This window comes from Protopterus annectens, chromosome 12.part0 (assembly GCF_019279795.1).
Source record: "Protopterus annectens isolate FY-2018-M chromosome 12.part0, PAN1.0, whole genome shotgun sequence".
Taxonomy (NCBI): Eukaryota; Metazoa; Chordata; order Ceratodontiformes; family Protopteridae; genus Protopterus; species Protopterus annectens.
In genome coordinates, this window is record NC_056746.1 from 278443135 (window position 1) to 278450695 (window position 7561).

The window sequence follows — 7561 nt, forward strand, 5'->3', positions numbered from 1 at the left end:
TGTGCCACACGGTTCAGTGTTTTGGGAAGAATTATATCATGCTGTGTCACACTGTGCATGCTGGTAAATGAACATTCATCACTGCAGCAATGTAAGGGTGATGATAAGAGTTATACTGTACTGTGCGACCCTGTTCAGGGTAATGAGAATAGCTATACCATACTGTGCCACCCTGTTCAGGGTGATAAGAAGAGTTGTACTATATGTCACACTGTTCAAGGTGATGGGCAGAGTTATAAGGTGCTGTGCCACCCTGTTCCGGGTGATGACAAAAGTCACACTGTGTATACTGTTAAATGAACATTCATCACTGCAGTAATGTCAGAGTGGTGAGAAGAGTTACACCACACTGTGTCACACTGTTTAGCACGATGACAAATGTTATACTGCACTGTACACACTGTTTACTGTGAGGAAAACAGTTATAATGTGCTGTGTCACACTGTCCGGGGTGATGACAAAAGTCACACTGTGTATACTGGTAAATGAACATTCCTCACTGCAGTAATGTCAGAATGGTGAGAAGAGTTACACCACACTGTGTCACACTGTTTAGCATGATGACAAATGTTATACTGCACTGTACACACTGTTTACTGTGAGGAAAACAGTTATAATGTGCTGTGTCACACTGTCCGGGGTGATGCTAAGAGTTAGACCATGCTTTGTCACACTGTGCACACTTAAACAACATCACTGAAGTAATGCCAAGAGATGATTTGGAGTCATAACAAATCTTTCAAGACATGATGGGACCTCTGACAAATAGACAAATACTAATACCCCCCCCCCAGTTGCCAGTGGGTCAAAAAGTATTATAGGTAATGAACCCATGAATGTAGGGAATACTTTCAGTACACTGAAACCATGTTTCACTTACTATACAAATATCAATATGTTTCAGTTAGAGGGCCTCAAGTTTGGGCAAATGTCTATTAAGATTTCTGGCATTAAGTAGAAGCTACCTTTATTTGTTACAAATTGGGATTTATTAGGTTTGAATGTCCAATAGATGGACCCTGCCTGTAAAAGGTACAACAGGGACAGAAAATTCTTTAACCCCGGTAAAAGAGGTGTAGACCATCCTTGGCAAAGCAGAAAGGCTTGGCAACTCAAGTGAACACGTACTGAATCTTCTTAAAATGCCAGCTATATAGCCAGTAAATAAAGATGGCTGTCTTGTCTTTGAATCTTTCTGTCATTCTCTGTGATGGCAAAATACCATTCAAGAAGAGAGTCTTTCCTGCCTCAGATACATGCATAGCAAGGTCCATCATAACCTTTTGCATACCTCTAGCTAGAGCACCTAGTCATCCCCCCATGGACAACTACCTGGTTGTAATCACATTTGACAGGATGGAGAAATTGGACAACCCTCAATACTTCCTGGATTGTGGCTCTGAAAGGTTAGGTACTTCCTGGATTCTGGCTCTGAAAGGTTAGGTACCCATGACCCCATTCTTATCCAGCCCAGAGACAGTGGAGTCAGAGTGTCTGACAATGGAGAAAACACTTACCAAAACAGTACCATGAGTAGATGCAGTATCAGAGCGTCTGAAAATTGAGTAAACACTTACCAAAACAGTACCATGAGTAGATGCAGACTAACCTTAAAAGTTTGGAGTCAACACCCCTTGTGACTGTTAGAGGTATGTGTATTGGCTATTAGTGGTGCGGGGGAGGGGGGGGGGTGAAGGACATAGCAGAAAGTGATGCCATGAGCTAGTAGTTTTGTTTTCTCAGTCCTATGTCTATAGGCTTTGGAAGTGATTTCTGAAAACATCAGCATGTATAGATGGAGTGGAGTGCCCTGAGATGTGGATGTGTGCATGTGGTGCTTAACAAATGTGATTGGAGGTCATAGGGAGACCTCTAACTTTAGTAAGTAGTTATACCTGTCAGTCATCGTGAGGCACCAATAATGGATTCTCACTAGATATGAGGCAGCTTTAAATCAGCTAGTGTTTACTTATATGGACAGCTAGACAAGGGACTAGAGCTGACCAGGATTCCATACTGGGCAATAGGTTTCAATGGGTATAAGAAGGAGGATAGGTTTTAAAATACACTCTTTGATATCTTAAAGTGCTAGAACGGACAATTGATATAAACATTTGTATTTATTGGGTTACATGATGGTTTTGTAAGTTGGTTTAGTGAGCAAAGTGAAACATTTATTGTATGTTAGCCTACCCATTAATCTTTTTATTCTGAAGATTTTGGAGAAGAAATGCATATAACTACTTTATTAATTAAAAGTAATGCCTATAACTGGCAACACAGCCAGTTATGAATGATTCCAATTACAGTCTGTTGATGCTAAATGGGACTGAGACACATATGTTATTCACTAAAGGCATTGCTTTGATAAACTATAAAATAAGTTCATAAACATGTTTATCTTCTAAGCTCTTCAGAATGAAAAGTTTAATTAGCACAGCAGAGTGTAAAGAAGTAAACTGCTGAGTTAATTTTTATTTAGTTGTCTTATGGCATTGCAAGATCCCTGAGCATTTAATAGCAACTGTGAGTGGTGCCTGAATACCTACAGTATGTGCAATGGCTGATGGTTATTAGCGCTACCCTTAATGTCTGGAGACATATTTTAGGACACACCCACAAAGCATCATTATCTAGTATTAAGTTCTTGTAAGAAAAGGTTTAGGTTGGTTTTTGCTATCAACATCTTTGCTTCTCTTTTCCTTTGAAAATCTAACCTAACTGTGTGTCTAAAGGTGTATTGTACAGGAGAATTGGAGCTGGCTGGCACCAGTTCCTTGTCTGCTAACCTCCCCAGTTCAGTCCTAAGTACCTAACACCTCAGAACAGAAATGAATCATTGTTAACTGCTTTCTTCATATTTGGAAGGCATTTTTAACAATGCCACTAACTACCAAACAAGAAGTAATTACAAAAGAGGGCATTGTTTAGCATGCACTGTAACATCGGCACATGCAAAAGTAATTACAGCTTCTAATTCATTGATTTGACTTTAATGTGGCTGATTCATCAGTTAGGTTAAGACTGAAACAAATGTTTGGCCTATACTCAAAGAGTTAGCTCTAGTACAGCATGTGATTCTGTTAGACTAGGTCTTAGAGGACCAGTATAAAATGTTTTGCACATTTCAGGTTTATTTTTAATATCAGTATTTTAACAGTTGTAAAGTGCCTTTTTATGGTAGATGACATTTAACGTGTCCTTCTCACTGCAGTACAGACAGCAATGAGCCAAAATGTGCTAGCAGAAGAGAGGAACGTTATTAACATTAATAAAGATCAATAAAAAACAGACGTTTAAGTTTAGTGATTTGTTTCTTTATTGCTTGTCATTTTTCAATTTCTTTATGGAAATGCTGAGATACAAATGGGATGGGGAGTATGCCATTTACATTTTATTAACTTAGAAGGAGAAAGTACGAAGCACTTTACAAAACAGCTGCTACAGGTATTACTTATAAAAGACAACACTACAAAGTTGGAATTGTTGGTACCTATAGAGGCGACTACGAGCACTTGATTCATCTTTTTGTCTTGCAATCCTAAGTGCATTAAAAGTATACTGAGCCATCCTTTTTTATTTAGAGCAGATATCTCTAGCAGGATATGCAGATTACAATGGTAAGTACTAGACAGTAAAGTGGACCTTTTGAACAACATCTGTTATACGAGTATCGTGGTATGTGTCTGTTCCTATTCTTATTAAGATGGAGTCTGACATCATCAAAGGCAGAAGACGGTGTTCCAAGAGAAGTCATATGGCTTAGTAGTAAAACATAATTTTTACCCATAGGGTCCTTCCTTGAAATGTGAATTTAAATATATGAGACTTTGTATATCTCAGTTGCTTAAAAAAGATTAAAAAAGTTCCAAGAAGTTGATTTCTGTGATTCCATTCATGTTACAGTGACCCAGCAGCATGCTGATAACAAATAAAGAGACACACACATCAACACCTTTACCAGTGATCACCTTCGAGAAGCTTGTGCCTTAATCAGTGCATTTGGCAATTTTTATGTTGTTTACATTTCAAATGTTTTGGAATTAAATGTTCCTGCTAAATGTATGGCTTGAGGCAAAAGTTCACTAAGTGATGCATAAATGTATGTTTTATTAAAAACAGGCACATGTAATTATTAGGTTTGCACACTACAATATATTCAAGATGGAGTACCTAATATACAATTGTATTACACTGCGTGTGATGATTAGAGGCCTTGGACATGTGCTGTGTAAAGTTCAGTGTGCACTGCATTTACTACAAACTTATACTTTATAAATAGCAACACATCTGTCTCATAACCTATGGGATTAATACACACTACAGCATATAATTTTGGTACTAGAGCCTGCAATAGTCCCATCATTTGTACAAAGTATTTCTGCACTTTTAGATAAAATGTTGCACAATTTTTTCTAGTGGCCCTACTGATGAGTGGAAGGCAATGCTATACAAAGCAGGACATGTGGAGTCAGGGTGTATGGCAGGAATAAGGAAGATAAAGAAAGGGATAAAGGGATATAGCAGAATATATCTGGGATGGAATGGCATGAACTGCTGAAACAAAATAAAACAAGAAAAGGAGAGCCAAGCTTTTGGCTTCAAGGCCAAAACAAGAGGGTGTTGGGGATGAGTATATACACCACCGGATGTAAGAAAGAACAAAGATGACTTCATTTAGAATAAAATAAGGTACAGACATTCACACTTTTAGATGGCTTGTTCTTTCAACACTGGAATGGGGATGCCAAAATTGAGTGAAAAAAGACTGAAAGTAATGGAAGTGGACCTCTGGCAAAAGATGAGTATAATGAGTACCCTACCAAGGTGAAGGCATCCCTGTTCAAAAAGATAGCAAGCCAAGCACACTTTCCTTGTTCTAGTTTTCTTTTGATATTCTTCATGTGGAGGATTAAACACTCACAGTGGGAGAAGGAACTGAAGATGGCAACAGTTACAGGCAGTATAGATATGCTTACAGTGAATGTTAATAGGAATAGAGACATAAACAAGGAAAAAAGTTATCAAAATGGGTAGCTAACTGGTGCCAGATTTTTCATGTGAAATTTGACTCAGGGAGACTAACAGAACTGTCGTACTCATATGGGAGATGCTAAAACATGGTACAGGAGGGTGAAAGGAAGGACATTTCTGATTGCGTGTGTATGTTAACGCATACTCCTCTCCACAAATAAACAGTGCTGTGAGAGTCACATGCATGGCAAGCATTCCAACAGCACCATTTCTCAGTAATACAGTGTCTGCTGAAGTTGTATTAGGGAATCCTGCTGGACATCACTGTGGAGGTGACTGCATAACAGAACCCTTTCTTAAGTCTCAATTCTTCATTCAGAATTAGGGGTCTCCCCAGATGTACCCACACGTGCCTTTATCCTGGCCCATTCACTCAATCAGCTGCTTACACAGTTTTAGATGTGTGTCTTGCAAATACGTCATCTCCCATTATAGACATACAAACTACTCAGTGGAAAGTAAAAAGTTTTAAGTGGTGTTGTAGCATGGGTCCAGATAACAGTTCAGGATTAAAGATACATATGTTAAAAGAAGAAATAATATATCCATTACCAAAAAAAATAATTATTAAATAAATTCTATTTGTTAATTAGCAAGAGAAAGAAATAACTGTTTGCCTCCATATACAAAGGAAAGGTCCAGAATTATAGGCCTATTAGTTTAGCTTTAATTTTGGACAAATATTTTGGGAGGTGTTCATTAAAATTATTGATAAAATCTAAGTCATACACATCAATGTTGTTGTTGTTTGTCTTTTCGGCTTTTTCCCGGTTAGGGGTCGCCACAGCGGAACTCCGGTCCACTAATGATTGGCAGTCGATTTTTATGGTGCCGAGTTGCCAGCCCAATGCCCAACCTTCAGCAAAGGCATGCCCATTCATGCATGTCTTTAATGTTTATAAAATAGCACTGATTTATGAAGAATTTTTAAGTTTGACCAAGTTGGTGACATTTTGTGGTACAGTGAGTATGACCAATGACTAGGGACTTTCAGTCATTGCAAGAGCATTTAAAAAACTACCACACCTAGGAATCTTAAAAGCTATGCAGAAACATAATATAAAATCACATATAACATGATGGACTAAATTATAGTTAAGAAATAGGACACCGGGAATATTGTTATTAGGTGCTTTATCAGATAGAAAGTGTTCCTTAAAGATTTGTATTGGAGCCTATGTTATTTAACATAATATAATGTCTGCCTCTTTTCCAAAATCTAACATATTTGGACAAGATTGTAAAATTGTTGTTATTTTGTCATCTAACACACAATTAAATTAGTATCTAGTAGAAGATATTAATTGGACTAAACATACAGGTTTACAATTTAAGTAAAACCGTTATCAGGTTAAATTAGATAATAGCAAATGACAGCAGGTAACTTACATGAAAGATCTTCATGTTATAATTAATGATAAGTTTAACGTTATAAAGTATATTAATACTATAAGAATAAGGCAGTGTGGCAAGTGGTGCACCATTTTAAATCCCAGGCTTAGCAGGACCCAGGTATTTTAGTAGATTTAATCAAATCATTAATAAGACCAGTATTGGAATATAATATAATACATTCTTCTGTGTACAGCCACACTCAGATAAATCAACCTGAATCTGTGCAATTAAGTTAATTCCGTTAATGAGACAAAAGACATAGGTTGACATTTAAGGGGCATTTCAGTATTGGTTATTCCTTATTACCTGTTAAGCTCTGATTGGCTTATCGAGCCTTCAGTGATGAAATTTACAGAACTATGCTAGGCTTAGATATGTATATACAGATGCGACAGAAACCACATTCATATGAATGACATGTTTCATATTCCAATCAATTCCACAGGGAAAAGAGATATATACATATCTGAAACAATAACAATACTACTGAACAAACTTGATTTAAAGGAGTAAGTGACAAGTTAAAATATTTTAAGTTAAAATGAGTTCAATGGGGGATAAGGTTTATGTGTATAAGTGTAAGGGAAGAATATTCCTACATGGTCTTATGGCCTGATTATTGGACTTTAGAAGTTATGAAACAATGAAGCCTTAAAAGAGGAAAGTAATGTAGATGGAGAAGGATCAAGCTTACAGATAACGTTTAGCTACTTAAGGAAAATGTTCACTGGAGTCAGGGTACTCCTGCATTCCATGTAGAGAAAAGGACTTGGGTAACTCAAGTGACAGACCGCTTGAAACACACCAATGCAGATTTACTGAATGTGGTGCTCAGAGGGACAACAGCACTGCAGATGTCAAAGTGAATGGGATGTTGGGCTCTAGAAGTCACTGACTGAGACAGCAGAAGAAAACAGCTGCCTGAAGATCTTCGGCTTCAGGAGGAAGATGAATCTAAATAACTCATCTAGAAGGAAAGAACGAGCTACTTAAATGGAAGAGAAAAAAGCTAAATTAAAGAAATTTTATAAGGGCCACAAACCTCTGCATGGAAGTGATCCAGTGAGACCACTGCATGGTTCCTAAAAGGTGTGAACAGAAATTTAAAGTTTAAACAAGTGATACAACAAGT

The 7561-nt window shown here is 37.4% G+C and overlaps 1 long non-coding RNA gene across 1 annotated transcript; it reads left to right on the top strand.

Annotated features, from left to right (window-relative positions):
• The first annotated feature begins 457 nt into the window (after positions 1-457).
• LOC122816507 lies at positions 458-3305 on the top strand. Its single transcript, XR_006367083.1, has 2 exons — positions 458-1406; positions 1439-3305. It is a non-coding gene; the product is annotated as an uncharacterized LOC122816507 (long non-coding RNA).
• The last annotated feature ends 4256 nt before the right edge of the window (positions 3306-7561 follow it).